The sequence below is a fragment of the Aethalodelphis obliquidens genome, unplaced genomic scaffold (assembly GCF_003676395.1).
Source record: "Aethalodelphis obliquidens isolate GAN/ISIS:26980383/991018 unplaced genomic scaffold, ASM367639v1 scaffold4, whole genome shotgun sequence".
Lineage (NCBI taxonomy): Eukaryota > Metazoa > Chordata > Mammalia > Artiodactyla > Delphinidae > Aethalodelphis > Aethalodelphis obliquidens.
In genome coordinates, this window is record NW_020837948.1 from 19,698,111 (window position 1) to 19,720,259 (window position 22,149).

The following is a 22,149-nucleotide window of genomic DNA, read 5'->3' on the forward strand; positions in this document are numbered from 1 at the left end:
TGTTTATAATCCTGAAGATAAGTATAATTAATATTTGGTATTAGTAGTGTGCCTTCCACTCAGGCGTTAATAAGACATTTCAAAGATGAGCAAGCGTAGAGCATTGAACCTACCTAAGGTTATGGACTCAGTAAGACAGGAGGAGCAGATATTCTGTAAATGACAGGCAATCAGAAATTTATCTTTTCTGAAGCTTTTCATGTTTATTCCCAAACTGTAAATAACAAGTCCTCAGTGCACCTTACCAGCTGCTCTTTTAGGAAGTGGGTGGTCCTAAGTGGGAGCTGATACAGTGGGCCCCTAGGCCACTTGAATAGCTATGGCCATTCCTCTCCTCTCCTATGCCTAATTCTGACTTAATATTTAGCTCCAAAGGAGGAAATGTTATGCTGTAAAATGATGGAACTCCTGGGCCCCCTAAGGCACTCTGCTCTGACCCTCACATCTCAAGGCACAAGATTCATTATCATTATTGGCTCATTAGCCTGTTTTAATTGAAGGGCTGTATAGAGCAGCGACATGGAGCCTTTGAGTCACACTGCCTGTGTCTGAATCCCAGCTCTCATGCTCACTAGCAGTATAAACTAAACCCCTTAGGGCTTTAGTAGGGTTGACAAAAATAACACCTACCCCAGGCCAGCACCTGGACCATACTAAAGGCTCTATTAACATTGGCAAATTAGTTTTACAGCCAAAACTGTATGCCTAACTGGAATGTTGTTCACCTAAAAGGTAAAATTAGAGGATGAAGTTGGCTTAAATTGAAATAATTTATATGAGCAGTTGCCATCAAGATACCGATGTGAATCACTTCGTAGTGACATAAATAACACCAGTTCTTTTCTCCTCATTGCGAAAATTGCTAAAATTCCAAGTTAATATAGCACAGAGGATGTGTGTGGGCTTTTAAGTCAGTTATGACACTTACTGGGTGTCAGTTACCTTGATTTTCCCATCTGTAAAATAGTTAAAAATAGTACCTTCTTCACAGAGTTGTTGTGAGGTTTAGATGAGAAAATGAAAGTAAAGAGATTAGCATAGTTTTGACAAACAGTAAATACTTAATATGTGATTTATAATAAATGTTCGTGGTGGTTATTGCTGTTTTAAGTAAAATAATAATGCATATAAGCCCCTTCTGATATTCCTAGTTTTAACCATGATTACCACAAATTTAAATGTGTTCAGAAGTGGTGCTTCTCATTGTAGATTTAGACATATAGAAACAATTTGGGAACAATCCTATGTCTGGGCCACAGTAGACACGTATATAAATACTTTTAAATGAATGCCCTCTGAGTACACTGAATGTTTTCCTTTCCTCTATGAACCTCGCATCTCAGTCTTTTTTGCTTTTTTTACCTTACTATTTCAGGTCAGTTTAGGTGAGGGAGATTGTTTATGCCATCACTAAGCCTTGCAGTATCTAATCTAGTCTTGAACTGAATCTGTTAGAAGCAGCTAAAAGAAGCCATAGCCAGTTGGCATTAGCTGAAAAGCATGTATGAAGAGTTTGGAGAAACATTTTTAAAGAGTAATAGGAAAAGAATCAGACAGTATTTCCTTGGATTTAAATGCCTTGCATGTATATTGAAGTTTGGATTACCTTCTCTGTGGACTAACTCTGGCAAAATTTTAGTTATTTTCCCTCATCCAGTTTACTCTGCTTAAAGCTCATTACTGTCCTAACAGACTAAAATTATTCTTACCATTAGCTCCAGCAAAACGTCACAAGAAAGGTAAACCTTTACCTCCACTCTTGCTCAAATGCATTCTAATGCAAAATAGTAGTTTTACATTATGAGTTGCCCTCAAATATTCAAAGCACTGCCATTGATCATTTAAATAAACACTTTTTTAAAAATTGTAATAATAAATTAACGAAAACTTTCAGCAAAAATATATTTGCCTATAATTGCCAAGAGGAAGCAGAATTGAGTGTACCTATTCATTGAGTGTACCATTCATTTCAGTAGGTTTATTAAATTCTCTTTCCCTTATCACAGCTCTTAATCCAAACTTTATCTTCATTTGCAAAAATGTTGTTGTGGCAACACTGGGACTCATGGCGCTAGAATGTGGCCAGGTCAGAATACACCAGAATCTGCACCTTCCTGTATGTTCATAGCTCTGTTTATGGCATTTGTCATTTATTGGCTATATGTGATTTTTTTTGATTGTTTGTGTACAAATCGAAGAGATACCTCTTAGAATTCCTGTTGCCTGGGATAATGTCTTGTTGGGAGGAAGGAGGAAAGGAGGGAAGGGGGGAAAGAGGGACGGAAGGAAGGAAGGGGTACAAGTATAGAGCTAGAGTCAGAGAAGTGGGTCTAGGAAAACACTATTGTCATTATGCTCTCCCATCTTCTGTACAACATTCTGTTGGCTGCTCTTTTCTGTCTCTCTCCAATTTCTTGATGATTCTAGCCTTAAAGAGAAGTAATTCCAAGGGCTTTTCTTTGTTGTCATGAATGGATTCAGTAATTTTAATACCCATCAGCAGTAATAATATAGTTAATTAGAAATATTTTTATTATAGGATTTAAAATAATCTACACTGAATAATTCACAGGTCTATCATTTATGGTCTTGTCCATCCTCCTTCTTCAAAGTTTGATTTATGTTTCTGTCAGCCCTGTGATCAGTAAAAGCTTCCGAGATGAAAAAAGAAAAAGAAACCTAACATTGCTTTCCCTCTATACTCTAACTTTCTCTTTTATCTGTAGGAGCTAATAGTATTAGTTTGGAATCACATTTATTTTTTGCCCTAAAGGTATATTAAATAATGTATAACAACACATACAATTGTTTAAATAGCTTTTAGGAGTACTGCTCTTTGATACCAGAAGACACTTGATTGAGTGCACTCTTTATGATTGCAAGATAACACAGCTCATTAACCTGAGGGATAGAATGGCATTTGCTGTATATTTTACTGTTTCAAGAATACAATTTTCCTAAGAGATTATGTTGTCATTGGTCTTCTTAATATTTTAAGGGAAACACATTAATTTAACTTTTAAAATATTGTATTTCCTTCTTTGAATAGATAGTACAGTCACATGATTTAAAATTTAAAAGATACAAAAGGGTATATAGTGAGACGTCTCTCTCCTGCCCTCGTCTCCCAGCCACCCAGTTCCCGGAGGTAACCACTGTGTTTTGGTTTTTTTTTCTTGCGACACGCGGGCCTCTCATTGCTGTGGCCTCTCCCGCTGCGGAGCACAGGCTCAGCGGCCATGACTCACGGGCCCAGCTGCTCCGCGGCATGTGGGATCCTCCCGGACTGGGGCACGAACTCGTGTCCCCTGCATTGGCAGGCAGACTCTCAACCACTGCGCCACCAGGGAAGCCCAACCACTGTGTTTTGGGTACTCTTCCAGACATATTGTCGTACTGATTTTTGACACATCTCATTTAACCTAAGCACCTGTTCAGCTCAGCCTCTAAACATCAAGTAGTCGTTTCTCCCTGCTGGCCATTTGCTATAAATTGATTCACAAAATGAAAACATTCAGTTTAATTGAACTCCCACTTGATGAACTTGGTAGAATGTCACAATTGCTGGGGTTAATTTAAAGAATGTTTTAAAGAAAACCAAGTGTTACAGAGTCTAGATGTATCTTTAAAAAAAATTAGTAAACTAGTGTCTTTTCTTGGGTTTGTCTGTCAGTTACACAGATAACTTTCATATTAGAGAATTCTTTGTTGTTGTTGCTATTGAATCTCATCATGTGGGAGGATGTCAAGTTAGGCTTCAAATCCAATACCGAAGTGCCCCTGTTTTATTTCTACCTCTTTCTGCGTGTTTTTAGCAGTAAATTTGTCCTTAGCCTACCTCCTCTATCCTGACAGCATTTGAGTTTTGCACTTTTTTAAAGCTGCCCCACTGGGTTTCTCCATGTTTGCCTCACTTCCCTGTCCTTCTCCTCTCTTCGGTAGACCATCAAAGTTCCAACATGTAAAATCAGTTACAGCATAAAGACTTAATTCTAAAATAGTCAGGTTGGATATACCTATGTTTGGGAACAACATTTCTATATGGAGCTTTCCATTCAATGCAATTTATTGAACTATATCCCCTGCCTTACTATTAATGGGTTATTTGCTTGGATATGGGAATTGGTTCATTAAACAGAAACTTGAGTTAAACAGATATTTAGTGAAATTGGACTTTCCTTGATGACACAAGTCTGTGTTGGGCTCCACTAGAAGAAATTATTTATGAGGTGATTGTGAGGGAAGGTGCATGGTCCCACCCATAAAGGAGTCCTCAATTTGGGGCCCTGGGAAGAGTGTTATAATGAAGCCATAAGGCAAAGTAATCTCCTCAGCGTACATCCTATGAGTTCATGATAAGATGACTTTCTAATGGGGGCTTTGGGGTATTTCTTGGTGTTATTCCTACTTCCCTAGGATTCAACAAGGCCTTATATTATACAAAACTATATACACACTTTGGGTAAGGTGCCAGCATTTTATTAGTTATGTCCCCATAAATTTATACTAACAGAACATGTACTAACTGATAGGAATAGTGTTTTTATTTTTTCATCATCAAGTACTATAACTAGGCAACCAGGAATTTGTTTAGAGTCTGCTGTTTGCTTGACACAACAATTCTCCTTGCCCTCAAGGCTTCCACCAACAAGGTTAGAGACTCCTGTGACAATGTCAAGCAGTTCCAGAATTACTGGATCATCTGTGTTAATATCATTTTTCCCAGTGTGCTTCAGGTTGAGTATTTTTCTGCTTAATACTCATTTTAAAAAACGTACAGCTTTAAATGGATTTTACCTGAAATACAGTTTCTTACACGCACAGGCTTGCACATGGTAGGTTGAAAAGAAGCTTACTTGGGCCCAGACTATTTTGAGGTCTAAGTGAGAACTAATTTTAATAAGAATTCAGAATTGTATACAAAACATTGATGTTTTATTTCTGGTATATATGCTCATAAGAATCTTCATCACTAAAGGAAGGAGCAATGAAAACTCTGAGGTCAGATACTCTTGGTTTATGGCATTCAAAAATTTCAGAATTATGTTTTCTGATATAACATTGTTTGTTACATTATTTATAAGGTAGTTACCTCAGAAGCTAGGATACTGAGAGAGTAATGACAGAATTAATAGACAGCTATTGACTTGTCTAAGGTACTTCCTATATAGGCACAATAATAGAAAAAAAGGGTCTTAGAGTAGGATTTAAGCTCTAAGTGGCTTAGGGTATTTGTCCCTAACGTTAGCATAAATGCAACAGATATTAATATAAATTTTTTTAAAAAGTGAGAGCACTGTCTTTGTATTTCAGTTTAGTGGTATCTTTAGATATTTGAATCCCCCAAATTTGTTCTCGTACAACCTACTGTTGAAAACTAGTAGGAAAATGGCTTTTATTTTATTTCCTTACTCTGATTTCAGATGGTTGTTGTTTAAATAATTATCCTGAAAATTACTTTAGGACTGACAGTTAATGACTCAATGGAACAGTTCCACCTCTGACTCATGGGGAGTCTGGTATAAGTCATTTGACTCATCTGCTTCTCTCATTTAGGAAATGTCACTATAAATGTACCATAAGGTGCTGTGAAATGCTTGAATGCACATATAAAAGGTGGTGGCAAATTACAACATTAGAGAGTCTTATTTTTAAATATAGTTTATAAAACTGGAAACAGAGGTTTTAGTTTTGTCGGAGATCAATTCTGGGATAACTTATTTATGCGGGGAAAAAAAAACCCACCTCCCCTCCAAATGAAATATCTCATTAGAAGTTTTATAGCTTCTGTCATTAGGTTAAATAAAATAAATTGAAAGAAGCAAACATTCAGTACTGGATTTAATGTAAAAGTTTTCCTAATTAAGTTGAAAAATCCACACAATATTCAGAGCCTACCATAAATTAGATTAATTAAATCAGTTGCTTATTACACTTTGGTTAAGTAGAATTAAACCTATCTTAATTTTTTTAAGATTAAAAAATGTCATTCTCCTAATACTCTTACCATTAAGCAAAAAGTACGATGTAATATATAAATGATATGCTTTTATTAGAATAACTGAAAACTTTTCTTTTTACAATAGGCTTCATTTTTTAGAACAGTTTTAGATTTACAGAAAAATTGAGAAGATAGTTTAGAGAGTTACCATATATCTCGTACCTAGTTTCCCCTATTTTCAACATTTTACATTATTATGGTACACGTGCTATAATTAATGAACTGATATTGATACATTAACTAAAGTCCGTGGTTTACTCAGATTTCTTAGTTGTACCCAATGCCCTGCTTCTGTCTCAGATCCCATTAAGATACCACATTACATTTAGTCATTATGTCCTTAGGCTCCTCTTGGCTGTGACACTTTCTCAGACATTTCCTAATTTTTGATGACTTTGAAAGTTTTGAGGACTACTAGTCAAGTAGTTTGTAAGATGTTCCTCTATTGGGATTTGTCTGATTTTTACTTCATTATTAGACTGGGACTATGCATTTTTGGGAGAATACCGCAGAGGTGAAGTACCGTTTTCACCACATCATGTTAAGGCTACATATGTCTACTTGGTTTATCACTGTTGATGTTGACTGGCTGACGTAGTGTTTCTCATTCTTTTTCCCACCTTCCCATACTGTACTCTATGGAAGGAAGACACTATTCACAGACAACACTTTCGGAGTTTCCTTAACTCTGTAAGTCAGGAGTTATGGTCTCTATCCTTCAGGGTAGAGTATCTACAGAAATTATTTCTTAATTCTTTTGAATGGGAGATTAGCCTCTTCTCCCACATTTATTTATTTATTCAGTCATTTGTTATATTAGTACGTACTCATGGATTTTTACTTTATATGTTGGTTTATAATCCCATGCTACTTTATTTTGTGGCTCAAATTGTTCCAGCTTTTTGCCCTTAGGAGTTCTTTCAACTGGCTCCGTTGCTGCTTTGATACACTACATCATTGTTTTTTGTTTGTTTCTTTTAGCATTTCCTTACTTTCTGGCACTACGAGATGATCTGGTCCTATCTGGGCATAGCTGACAACTTAAAAAAATCATATTCTAATTTCTTGCTAATTAGGAAAATTGACAATTATAATAAATTCTTATTTATCTCTCAGCCAAACTGTCAGAGAATCCAAATAACTATTTTTTCTGCATTTAAGATTACAAGAAATAATCATGAGATTAATATGAATTCAATTTTGTTTTCTATAATTTTATAGCCATAATACAGCATTACAATTATAATAGAATTTATAGTGATGATTAAGATAAAAAGATTTAAATGTATTAAGTTTAATACTGTTTATTATATTCTAATTTAAAAAAAAATTAACAGTTTAAATGTCATATGTAAAACAGTCATATGTCCAGCCATCACAGATAATTGGAATTTTACCTAAGGAAGCTGAATAATTTGTTTATAACCATGTGGGTAAATCTGAACATTTGTTAGGCTATAAGGCACGTTCATAACATTAGAGTTAGATAACATTAGTTAACATTAGAGTTCTCACAAATGGCAAGATTAATAGATATTAAATATATTAACACAAGCAAAAGTATATAGCATAGTGCTGACACATTTGCTTGAACCTTAGTATTCAGGCTAAGGCACACCAGAGATAAATATGAAGCCTTATGACACATGCTAGCCTAGACATGTTCTATTTTCTCGAGAATACCTAGCATGACTTCAGAAGGCTGAATGTGGCCTGTAAAAGTCCCTTTGATGTTCAATGTTCAGATATCAGTGATTCCTAGAGGCTGCTGTGTCTCTAGGTGACCCTGAATGAAGCCTGAGAGCAGTTCTTCAGCTGACTCCTCGTAGCAAGAGAGTGTAAGAATCCACCCTTTAAGTTTTACTGACTGATTAAAAAACATGGCTTATATTGGCTCTGCACTGATCACTCATGTCGATATATGTGCACTGTTAGAGTCACACACTGCTCTGCCTTTTTCTGGGCTGTTCCCTGCAGATGGCCCTCAGAGACTATGGGATTGCAGTGGCTAAAACCAAACTAATGAACAGAATGGTTCTGTTCCTGAAAAAGGCAAGGATTTCCCACCCCCTCAGTTTTTTTGTTGATGGGATAGATAGCAACCCTATATTATACCCCAATTTTTGCTTTCATAAAGAAAGGTATAGTCTTGCAGATTAAAAAGTAACTATTTAAATACAGTAAGCATAAAACTAGTTGACTTTATTATTGTCCTATGTATTACTGTTTTATATTTATTATGTATTTTCCTATATAAAATTCTTCTTATCTTCTACATGTTTTTCACAGTTCAAAGTGTTATGGCCATTACGCAATTTAAACTTCACAATAACCTAGGAAGGAAAGCGGAACGGGTATCTTCTTTCATTTTACATATTAGGAGAGAGGCTCAGAGTGGTAAAGAAATTTAACAGAAAAAAAAAATAACTGAATTTTGAAGCCCTGTTTTTTTTTGTACCAAATTCAGTGCTCTTTCCATGAACTATACCAGTGTTTCCCACAATGAGGTGCTTTTAGGTAGTACACAGATTAATATTTTTAAAATATTTGAATATATAAAAATATAAATAGCACCTCAAGCTTATGATATCGTGGATATTATTTCAGGGAATTCCCCCAAAAGTAATTTTTAAAAACTAGGTTATATTTTAGAATGAGTAGGAGAACTGTATGCTAGCCTGCATTTGCCTGACCAGATAAGTTGTATGTGTTATATAAACACCACAAACATCTAAAAAGTAAAACATGTTATATAGATGCTGAAGATTTTAAAATACTTTATCTCTCTTGTGGAATTTTTGGCAATTTTAATTATAGGAATAATTAGTATTTCTCTTTATACTTTTATTATAACTAAATCAAATGTCACATGAAAGCATCAACCAGCCACATTTAATGCTCCTAAAAGAAATAAGAGATTGTTTTTCCTCAGGCAAAAGAAATTGATTTCTAATTTGGAAGTAAAAAACTTCAGGCAAGTAGAATTAATGCACATGGATTTTGATTTTCTGAAATGGAGAAGCAATAAGATGTCCTACAAAGTGCATTGGTCTGAGAATTACAAGTGCTGGGGTTCAGTCTTAGTTCTGTGACTTTAGACAAATGATCTTTTAAAGAGAATATTTATACAACAAAGAGGATTAAAGTTTCTTTTTCTAAGAGTCCTTTTAGTTCTGATTCTCTCTGAGTCAAATATTCATCCCAATCAATTTTCTACCCTATTGAGCAGTTAAATATAGTGGATTTGAGGTGACAATCCTATTTGATTTCTAAGGGCCTATTAGAATGGTACTCTCTCTCCATCAAGTCTCCTGTGTAGGCCCCATATCCTTTGGGGATATTTCCTTTGTCTCATGGTTAATAGGGAAGGAGGTATGAAAGATATTTTCCTCCTCTCTCCAGAATCACCTTTACTTTTTTTTTTTTTTGGGTAGACACCTTTTATTTTACAAAGAAAGGGACAAAGTAAAATAATTTGTTCAATTTACCTATAGTGATGGAATAGAAGGCTGAGGATTAAAACAAAACGTATTGTATCCTACCCGGGTTTCTTTTCTGATTTTTAATATTTTCAGATAGTGAATGGTGGAATATGTCTACCTTTTTTTAACCACATCATACATACATCAGTTAGAAATAATCTGAAGTGGTTTAAAGGAAATAGACCTTTTAAACATTCAAAACTTAGAACAGGTTAGGATATATTGCTGTAATAAACAACCCCAGGTTCACTTATTGTTTGTGTGACATGTGGTTATTATAATTTAGTTACAGCTCTGCTCCATATTTTCCTCTTTCAGATACACAGCTTAACATAACCTCCACCATCTAGACATCACCGGTTGCTGAATAAGAGAAAAGAGAGCATGATAAATTATACACTTACTCTTAAAATCTTCAACCTGAAAATGACACATATAGTTTCTATTCATTTGTTTCAAGGCAGGTGTCATGCCTTCACCACTTTTTAAAAATGTTTCTCATGTTATCTTTTATAACAGTGATCTTGAAAACTACGTGAATATTCAGTTTTATCTCATACCTCTCTGTCCAGAATTCCAGTTTATCTTGAATATTTCAAACCAAGATTAACTAAAGATCTGTTTTAATCACAAGGCAAATAAGGATTATAAAGTATTATATATTTTTTATTCAGAATTTACTTGTGCTATTGGCACTTCTTTCTATACTCATTTGCTAAGCTATGGTCTCTCATCTCTGTTTGTACTTTCCTATGAACCCTGATTTACCCACCTCAGTGGCTAAGAAGAAACGAAAAATTGCTCCATATTTTTCCCCTTTCTTTTATTTTTTTTTAATTAAAAAGAATTTTTTAAAAAATATTTATTTATTTATTTGGTTGCACCAGGTCTTAGTTGCAGCAGGCGGGCTCCTTAGTTGTGGCATGTGAACTCTTAGTTGCGACATGCATGTGGGACCTAGTTCCCTAATGAGGGAATCAAACCTGGGCCTATTGCATTGGGAGCGTGGAGTCTTAACCACTGTACCACCAGGGAAGTCCCATTTTTCCCTTTCTTTTAATGTCACAGCAGCAACTCCTCAACTTGCCACACAGCTGTCAGGGCTCATGAGAGCCAGGACTACTGAGCAGACCTGAGTTCCTAAAACACACAGCTCTACTCTTAATCAGACTATACTACCAGTAATGTTCCTGAAGGCACAGGCAGATCCAGATTTTAATAGGGCATGAAAATTATCCATTTCTGGAGGCCCTTTTAAAAAAAATAGACAAAATTAGATTCGTTTCTTAGAAGGGCCCCATGAAAATGAGAAGCACTGAAGCTTAAACTTTGTTAGCTTCAGGGTTAAATCTTCACTGCCAAGGAAATTCATATGTATGTATCTCCAAACAAACACCACTCCAAAAAAAAGTGTGTGTGTGTGTGTGTGTGTGTGTGTGTGTGTGTGTAAAACCAAAAACAGCACAGCCATAGGAACACTATTTCAATCTGGGATTTTTATCTCCTTTCTCCAACATCGAATCTAGTGAGTTTAACTGGACCATCTAAATGGTGAAAGTTGGTGAAAGTTGAAACTCAGCTTTCAAAACTCTTGTGTAAAATGAAGTCTGGAGTAATGAAATGTGCTAGAATGAAAAAGAGTAAGACCAGAGAATGTAAATTTGAGCAAGCCTGAATTCTTAACCTAGACATTTTCCTGGGTGGGGATCAGGCCTGTTTCACCTAAACCTCTAAGAAGAGAAGACACCCAGAGAGAGATTACTCCTGTAAGTTCTCTTTACCTTTGAAAGCATCTTCCTTATACAATCTAGAACATCTGTCCTTCTGGGCAAGGGGTCAGCCAGGAGCTCTTCCTGTGTGTCACAGCCATGCGGCAGAGCAAAGAAGGAAGTTGGCTAGGGGGTAAAAGGACATGGGGGGCTGATTGAAGCAAACATACTCTCCTGCCTTTTTCATCTCCAGGCTTTAAAGTAATTCTTCCATTTATCCATTAACACCCATCTGAAATTTAGAAACTATTGGTATTTATTTTATTAAAGTGTTTGGATTGTTTGCTCTGACTGATCAAGATGTTTCATTCATCTGCTATTTATGTAGCATTATTTTTAAAAGATAAAAAACTCACTCTAATTAAGAAAGAGGGTAAAGAAGTTTGCTAAAAAGATACTTATGGACTTAAAACAGCTCTGTCTCTCTCTCATGGGTTATAGTTTCTACTTCCCTCTTTGCTTCTGCTCATTATCTGCCTGGTGGCTAACTTCTGCTTACAGTTTCTGCTCCCTTTCTGCTTTTACCTGATTTGGAGTTGTTACAGTACTATGCTAGGTGCTAGAAATATAGTACTGAGTAGGACAGCCCTGACCCTCATAGGACTCATAGTATGGCAGGGACTAGTAGTGAGAGAGAGACAGAGAGGAGATATGCTATGAAACAAAAACACACGACACTATGAGACCATACATGAAGGCAGTATAATATAAACTGTGGATCATGAAACCAATCTAGTGGCTTACAACCAGTATTTTTAATAAAAGGAATAACAGAAAATATCAGAGTAAATCACACCTAATAAGGTAAGTATTATTTTGTGAATTTTAAAATTTCAGTTTATATAGTCAGTGAATAAAGACAAAAATCCAGGACCATAGGGAGTGTGCTTTCTAGGAGAAAGATAGATAATAAGATAAATTAGTAAGATATAGAATATATTAGAAGGTGATAAAACTGAAAAACAAAAGGCAAGGAGGAGTATATAAAATGTCAGGGGTATGGGTTGAAATTTTAGGAACAGTAACCAAGGAAGACTTCCATGGGAAGGTGCCTTTTGGGTAAAGACCTCAAAGAACTAGGGGAGTAAGTCATATGGATATTTGGAGGAGGAACATTCCAGGCAGAAGCAATAGCCAGTGCAAAGGCACTGATCTTGCCTGGCCTGTCTGAGTTTGAAGAAAAGCAAGGCCAAAGTGAGTAAAGGGGAGTGAATGGGAGACATAGCAGGCTATGAGGGAAAAGGGCAAGTGGGGTTTCTGGAGCATGTAAGACCTTGTAGTTCATAGAAGGGCCTTTGGTTTTGACTCTGCGTGAGATGGGAAGCCATTGGATGATGTTGAGCAACAGAGTAACATGATCTGACTTCTGTTTTAATAGCATCACTCTGGCTGCTAGATTCAAAATAGCTTTAAGGGAGGTAAAGGCAGAAGCAGGAACACCAGAATGTAAGCTCTGTCAGGACAAGAGTTTTTAACAGTCTTATTCACTTTGTATCTCTCATGCTTTATAGTAACTGGCACACAGAGATATTCAGGAATGAATATTTCCCTGTGTGTGCACCAGATCAGTATATGAAATATATTTCTTACTGTGGGTCAAAGTCATAAGGATTAAAAGCTCCTCTCTTGGAGGAAATGGACCTGGTCTTTGTCAGGAGAAGGAGCTCTGGAAATTGACATTCAGGCTGGGAGTTGAAGAACAAGCAAGAGGACGTGCGGGATGAAGAGAAGAGAAGAATTTTTCAGGCATTGTAAATTTCGGAATCATCAGCACATGCATAGTATTTAAAGCTCTCTGCAGGTTTTTCTGTCTGGGTGAAAGCAAGCAGCAAAATTAAAACCATTGTAAACCACCTCCACTTTCTGTTTCTTATTTTTTTGTACTCATTTCCTATAACATTTGCCCTTTTGAAAAATAACATATAGTAGTCATTTTTTTAAAAGTGTATAAATCTTTAAGGCAGTTTCCTGTATCATTTAATAATGGGAAAAGTCAATGAATTATAAAATTCATATTTAGGTGTTTTTTTTTAACCTAAAGTGTACATTGTGGTGATTGGATATACACATATATTGTGAAAGGATTTCCCCCATCTAGCTAATTAACACATCCATCACCTCACATATTTATCTTTTCTTTTTTTTTGTAAGAACATTTAAGTTCTACTCTCTTAGCAATTTCAGTTATACAATACAGTGTTATCAAGTATCGTCACCATGTTTTACATTATATCCTCATACCTTACTCATTTTACTAACCTCTCCTTATTCCACCCCCCATCCCCACCCAAGCCCCTGGCAAGCACCTTTCTTCTCTTTATTTCTATGAGTTTGACATTTTATTTTAGCTTCCACATATAAGTAATATCATGCAGTATTTGTCTTTCTCTGGTTTATTTGACTTAGCTTAATGACCTCAAGTTTCATCCATGCTGGTGCATATTGCAGGATTTCCTTCTTTAATATGGCTGAATAATATTCCATTGTATATATACGTATCACATCTTCTTTATCCACTCACCCATTGACAGACACTTAGAATTGTTTCCCTTTCTTGGCTATTGTGAATAATGCTGAAGATTGTTTCCCTTTCTTGGCTATTGTGAATAATGCTGCAATGAACATGGAGTTAAGATATCTCTTTGATATCCGGTTTTCACTTCCTTTGAATTATACCCAGAAGTGGGATTGCTGGATCATATGATAGTTCTTTTTTTTTTTTTTTTTTGTGGTACACGGGCCTCTCACTGCCGTGGCCTCCCCCGTTGTGGAGCACAGGCTCCGGACACGCAGGCTCAGCCGCCATGGCTCATGGGCCCAGCCGCTCCGCGGCATGTAGGATCTTCCCGGACCAGGGCACGAACCTGCGTCCCCTGCATCGGCAGGCGGACTCTCAACCACTGCGCCACAAGGGAAGCCCGATAGTTCTATTTTTAATTTTTGGTGGAACCTCCATACTGTTTTCCATAGTGGCTACACGAACTGACATTCCCACCAACAGTGTATGAGGGTTCCCTTTTCTCTACATCCTCACCACCCTTATTGCTTGTCTTTTTGATGATAGCCATTCTAACAGATGTGAGGTGATAAATCATTGTGGTTTTGATTTGCATTTCCCTGATGATTAGTGATGTTTAGTACGTTTTCATATACCTGTTGGCTATATATATGTCCTCTTTAGAAAAATGTCTATTCAGTTCTTCTGCCTATTTTTTAATCAAATTATATGCTTTTTGTCCAGGAGATGTATGAGTTCTTTATATATTTTGGATATTAACCCCTTATCAGATGTATGATTTGAAATATTTTCTCCCATTTTGAAGGTTGCCTTTTCATTCTGTTGATGGTTTTCTTTGCTGTGCAGAAGCTTTTTAGTTTGATGTAGTCCCACTTATTTGTTTTAGTTTTTGTTGCCTTTGCTTTTGGTGTCAAATCCTAAGGAAAAAAAATCATTGTCAAGACCAATATCAAGGAGCTCACTGCTCACTGCCTATATTTTCTTCCAGGAGTTTTATGGTTTCTGGCCTTACATTCAAGTCTTTAATCCATCTTGAGTTGATTTTTGTGTATGCAGAAAGATAGTGGTCCAGTTTCATTCTTTTGCATTCTGCTCCATTGATCTATGTATCTGTTTTTATGCTAATACCATACTGTTTTGATTACTATAACTTTAAAATATTGTTTGAAACTAGGAAGTGTGTGGGAATTTCCTGGTGGTCCAGTGGTTAGGACTCGGTGCTTTCACTGTCGTGGGCCTGGGTTCAATCCCTGGTTGAGGAACTAATATCCCGCAAGCTGCACATCACAGCGAAAAATTAAAAAGAAAAAGAAGAAATCAGTGAGTGTGATGACTTCAGATCCATGGATAGTTTAGGTATTCCACATTTTCTGAGCCTGTGTCTTGTTACCATTGAGTCCATGCTTCAGTTTTGAATAGCTAGCATGTGATTCCTCAGTATAGGCACTGGTGTAGTTACATCAATAGCCCAAGGGACTAGCAATATTTTTTTCTCCTGACTCTTCATGTACAGTGTTTACAACATTGGTTTCATTTCATTTTTATTTTATCTTGTTTTATTTTATTTTGCTAAGTCAGCTTCTGCTGCTATGGTGATACATACACACTATAATTTCAGTAAATTTAAATCTAAAACGGTTCACTTAAAGCAGGACTTTCTATATAAGCACATGTTTGATATATATATTTTCTAAGGGAAGTTCAGTGTTCTTCATTAACTTCTGGTATTTCTTAAGTTGTAAAATAGACTTAGGATACATAAAAGCATATTATTTAGAATAATATCACAATTTAAGCTATAATAGAATCTAATTCTAACTTTACTAATTAAAAACTTATAACATTTGACTTGTTTAAAAATATCAAATTAGAAAATATTTAACATGTTTTAAAGAACATTAATAATTGTTTCAAATAACTTTTTTCTTATTATAAGGTAAAATGTTGCCATTGTAGAAAATGTAGAAAACACATAAAAGTATAAAGAAGAAAACAAAAATCATCTGTAGTCATATCACTCAGATACAATATCAATATTTACATTTTACAATATTTCCTTCCAGTTTCTATGTATATATTTAATGTATATATATTTTTCAGTATACTATGATATACTAATAGTGGGTAGAGTTTATTGAACACTTACTATGAGCTGGCATCAGGCTAAGTACTTTACATATATTATCTCATTTAATCATCACCAGACCCTTATGAAAATATGTACTATTAATTATCCCCATTTTATAGATAAGGAAACTGAAGCTCAGAAAGGTTTAGTAACATGTTCAAGGTCATACATTTAGAAAGTATTTGAGAGACTTCCTTGGTGGTGCAGTGGGTAAGAATCCTCCTGCCAATGCAGGGGACATAGGTTCGATCCCTGGTCCAGGAAGATCCCACATGCCACCAGCCAACTAAGCCAGTGAGCCACAACTACTGAGCCCTCGCGCCACAATTACTGAACACCCTGCACTCAAGGACCTTTGTGCCACAACTACTGAGCCTGCATGCCTAGAGCCCGTGCTGCACAATAAGGGAAGCCACCGCAGTGAGAATCCTGAGCACCGCAATGAAGAGTAGCCCCTGCTCGCTGCAACTAGAGAAAGCCCGTGTGCAGCAACGAAGACCCAACTCAGCCAAAAAAAAAGAAAGTATTTGAGCCAACTCTAGAATGTAGGTTTATCTGACTACAAAGCCTAAAACAAAGCTGGTGGCCTATATTCTCTACTATTACCCTGACCTGCTTTTGTCATTTGCCATTAGATTTTGTGAATTTCTCCAAGTCACTAAATGTTCTTCTTAGAATGATTATAAGGGCTGTTGAGTGGTGTGTTTTGTCAGGCATACCATAATTACTTTAAACATATCTCTTTGGGCATTTAGGTTGTTTCCAACTATGAAGGTAAGGACCGCGTGTGAGTCATCTCTGTAGCCCCAGCATCTAGCAAAGTGGCTGGCACTTTGTTTAGGCTCAAAATGTCAGCCGAACGACTAGTTAGAGGGAAGAAAAGGGAATTCATCTAAGGTAAATGACATAAAAGATGGAAGACAGGCAGGGATGAAAGTGACATATTTATGGGAAAATAGGAAAATGAAGGAAGAATCCTAGTTAACAGAAACAGAGAGAACCAACAGGGGATGGTTTTCATTAGGCACTCTGAGTTGTAAAGAACAGAGAAACTCATTCAGACTAACTTTCTTAAGGTGGTAGTTATCAATAAGGAATATAATGATACCATAGGAATTGAAGTTTAGAACAATTATGGGCTCCCCTCTTAATATATCTCTACTACATTCTTTGAATCTGTTTCAAGGTATCTATTTGCTTCTCCTCCAATTACCAACTGCTTCACATAGTCTTTTTTCTGCCCGTATATATTCTTTACCCCACAGATTAAGTCAACATTTCGGCTCACTTATGGCTCATTATTACCCATCTATCCTCTTTCTACCTCATGATCTTTCTGATTTTGCTCCCGGAGCTAAATTGCCTAATGCGGGCTTGAAAGGCACAAAGATTGACATAACCAAGATAGTGGTTCTGGGAATAATGTTGGAAGGACAGGTGTGAGCAGGCCATCATTAGCTCTTCACTACAGCCACAACAGACAATGTACAATTCTCTGTCCCTTTGAATATGCTGTTCCCTCTGCTTGAAATACACATCTTGAAAAAGCCACGCTTCTGTTCTTTCACAGTACCCGGTGTATACCTCTAGCGTAATATCTATAATTCTTTGTTATAATTATCTATTTACTTTGTCATGACTGTATAATAAACTTTACAACAGCAAGGAGAATGAATGAATACATTAATCAAAATTTGTTTACATTTATTTTATACTAGCATCCATTTATTCACTAATACCATAATTTGTTGAGTATCTGTGCTAACATACAAGGCACAGATAAATAGAACGTAAGAATGGACAGATCCTTCTGTGTTACCCATGAGTAGACCCCAAACTATTGTAGCTAGGCCAAAAGCTCTCACACTGTCTCATATTAATATACTTTTAGACAAAATAATGCTTTGAGTCCCCAAGAGAAGGCGAAAAAGAAAAGCAAAAATAATATGACCAGTAGTCATAAAGTTATCCTGCACCTAAAATGCTTAAGACAGGTTGGCCACTGGACTTGATCATTATGGTACCTCTGATGTACCACATAGGCAGAACTGCAGGAGAGATTTAGAGGCATGATAAACATTTTTGCCATCTGCCTCCTGTGTGACACTCTCCTTTAAGGACAAGGGAATGTTTTTTCAGTGTTCTACAAAATTGGCACAATAATGAACACCTGACATCTTATCTCATTTCTTGCTGTTTTTCCCATAGTAGTGAAGCAGCCAGCCCTAACATTCTTAAGTCTGGAATAGTCTTGAGATAGGACTATTTCCTAAATAACTTTACAGAGCAAAAACAAAGAGAAGGGTGCAGGGCAATCATTTTGTTACCTTCTTAACTTTGATTTTTATTTTTCAAATGTTTTTCATCTATTAGAAAGAAGGCATGTAAGAAGGGAGGTATTACCTGATGTTCGGCACATTACACGTTCAAAACTAAACAAAAAACACCAGCTGCATACCCAGGCTGTACCTTGTTGAAATGTACAGTGTATTAATTTCTATGATATCATTAAAGGCTCAGGCTTTTTCTGTTTTGCGCTCTGTCATCTTTGGCATGTTTGTTCTTGCTCTGAGGCATGTCCCCGTATGATCACAAGATGATATAAGATGATATGTCATCAAGTTGAAGAAGAAGACTCACTTTCTTCCATGGGTCTATTATTATCAGCCAGGAGAAACTTCTGCTGGACACCCCCTAGTAGGCTTCCTGTCATGTCTCATTGGCCAAAGTTGCTTCACGTGCCCATGCTTAAACCAATTGTTGGCAAGGGGAATGGAATGACAATAATTGGCACCAAACAAGATCACTGGGGAGGGGTCTAGTCTGCCTTAAATCTAAAGGCTACCCTAGACCTGAGGAAGCAGGGGTTCTCTTAGCAAGGAACAAATCTGGGGTGTAGGCTATAGAGAAGGATGGCTGTAGAGAAGATGGCCTGCAGAATCAACAGGTTCTGCTGCACAAGCCCATGGCAGAGCAAAACAAGACACACAAACTCAAATATACAGTGATCTGGGCTATTTAAGGACAAATAGCCACACATGCATTATTCATTTTGGCAGATTTATTATGTGGCTGTCTGGGGTGGCAAATAGGACATGGACTTCAAAATCAGACAGGCCTGGTCACTTAGCAGTGATTTAGCATGAGTGAAATTAATTTCTCTGCAATTCAGCTTCCTTCTTTATAAGACAGGGATAACAGTGCCTGCTTCTAAGAGCTATTATGAGGATTAAATCTTATGATGGACATAAATTGCCTATAACACTGCAGGCATTCAAGTGTATATTTCTTCCCCCTTTATTGAAATGATAATAATTCATAATGATGATTCCAAGTGATCAACAAAATGTTCAGTTTAGTTCTGTATTTTGTTTGAAAGCAGATATTTAACATATATTGGAAATATATTTGTCAAATCTGATTAAAATAAGAGATTCTAAGTTTGTAAAATATAAAAACTCGGTTATCCAGATGCCCAGAATGGCTCATTAATAATAACTACCAATGTTTGAGAACTTACTAGTTCTGTGTATGTTATACATATTTTCTCATTTTTTTAAAAAGGGGGGTGGCGTCGGTGGGTGACGTATGCTGTTGGTATCAGTGGATAAAGGTTAGGGATGCTGCTAAACGTCCTACAATGCACAGGACAGCTCCACATGACAAAATATCTCAAAATTTACAATAAGTCTGTGGGTTAGGTATTTTTATCCTTATTTTGTAAATGAGGAAATTGACCTTCCAAGAGGTTGAGAAGCCCAGGATCACATAGCTAGTAAGCAGAGAACATGGTTTTATCACTCTAAAGATCATGGTCTTTCAACTATAATGCTTTGCCTGAATAGGGTTAGAGAGTATCACTAAAGGTGTCATTAAAGATTTATAAGATCCTTTATAATATCTACAAAAGATATAAGGTACTTGGGAATAAATCATTTAAAAATGTTGTATAAGTCCTTTAAGGAGCGGGAAAAAAAACCACTGAAAGATACTGAAGGAGATTTAAGTAAATTAAACCAAATAAAATGTACAATGTTCTTGGATAGTTAGTGTATTGTATTGTTTGAGAATATTAAATCCTGCTACAAAAGAAAAGAAAACAAGTGAGATTAATAAAATTCTTTAGATGTGTTAAGTATAAATAAGAAGTTAGTATGTAGTGCACGTGTATGTTAAATAGGAAAGGGTGGAAGGACCAGGACATACTTAATTCTCATGAATCACTAAATACCTAAATATTCACGATATACTAAATATGCAAGAGGCACTTAATATTTAGGATACACTAAGTATGCATAGCATATGAAAGCACTCAATATTCATGAGGTCTTAATTCAACTTCCATCCATTTTTGATATCCATTCTGGCCCCGTGTATTCTCTACCCAGTAAACACAAATAAAACTCAAGATTGTTCAATAGGCTAATTGAAAACCACAGCTGTGACCAAGTGTATTTGGCCCTGAGTCTCTCCAATAGGGCAATTATGTATCATTGGTCCAAGGCACCTAATGTCTGGGCTGCTTTGCTCAGACCTCAGCACTGGGCCTTGTAACCACACCATCAGTGAGTAAGGCTCATGTGGTGGAGAGAGAAACAGAGCCAGGTACTGTGGCCCTTCCACCCAGCTTGGATCCTATCCTAAGTGTATTAACTTACTCCTCTCTTTCTCCTGTTTCTCACTGTGTGTTAAAGTGGTTTAACAACCCATGTGATTTGAGCATTTTAATTTAGCCTTGAGCCCTTCTGCCCTATGATGTCCGGGATAGCTTGCCAGGGAGTATACTTAGTGGCCACCATTGCATCAAGGCAATTTCCCACATGGCAGGAAGATGCAATACATGAAAAAGTCAATAGATTCAATGACATTCTAATCTGAACCTCAATATAACCTTTTTTCTTGTAACTGACAAGCTGACTCTAACATGTATATAATAAAGAAGAGCAAAGGTCCAAGATCAGCCAAGACATTCCTGAGGAAGAAGTGGAAAAAAGAGAAGAAGCAGGTTGTGCTGAAAGCACTTGCCCAATCACATAGGGCTGCATTTATTAAGACCATGTAGTTTGTGCAAACAAGAATGGATTCAATATCCACTAACAGTGGTGACACTTTGAGGAGAAAAGTGTCAGGAGCTTTGGGTATCAGCAAGGGCAGATTACATGGTCTCAATCAGGTGAAGCAGTAGTTCAGAAAAATAATGGATACTATTGTACATATGAAAAAACAGACTAGTCCACAGAGTACAAAAAAAGTCACCCTCTGAGGACCTCAAAACAGTCTGGGAACACCTTGAGGAGCTGGAGTTCTTGCAAAGTTGTTTGAGCCAAGTCAGAGAAGTACTGTTGTTGCACTGTGACTCTCAGTTAGTCCCAGGCCGATGAGGATGAAACTGCCTAGACTAAGTTTTTATGTTTTGTGTTTTTAAAAGGTCCTTTGGGGACTTCCCTGGTGGCATAGTGGTTGAGAATCCGCCTGCCAATGCAGGGTACACGGGTTTGAGCCCTGGTCCGGGAAGATCCCACATGCTGCGGAGCAGCTAAGCCCGTGCGCCACAACTATGGAGTCTGCGCTCTAGAGCCCGTGAGCCACAACTACTGAGCCCACGCACCACAACAGAGTCCCTGTTCCACAAGAGAAGCCACCACAATGAGAAGCCCTTGCACTGCAACGAAGAGTAGCCCCCTATCTCCACAACTAGAGAAAACCCGCGCAGCAACGAAGACCCAATGCAGCCAAAAATAAGTACATAATTAAATATATTTAAAATTTTAAAAAAAGGCCCTTTGAAATAAAGAGGATGTTTTGTATGTTGATTCTTGTAATATGCTGCTATAGGTTGAATTTTATTTTCCCCCAAAAGTGTTGAAATCTTAACCCCTAGTATCTGTGAACATGCTTTTATTTGGAAATAGGGTCTTTGCAGATGATCAAGTTAAGATGAACTCATTAGGGTGACCGCTAATCCATTATGACTGTGGCCTTATAAAAAGGGGAAATTTGGACATAGAGATGGAGACACAGAGAGAATGTCAGGGGAAGACTGGAGTTACGCTGCCACTAAGAACCACTGGAAGCTAGGAGAAAGACCTGGAACAGACCTTTCCCTAGTGCTTTTAGAGGGAGCACGGCCCTGCCAATGCCCTGATCTCAGACTTCTAGCTCCATAACTGTGAGATCATAAATTTCTGTTGTTTCAGGCACTCAGTTTATAGTACTTTGTTATGGCAGCCCTAGGAAACTGATACATATGC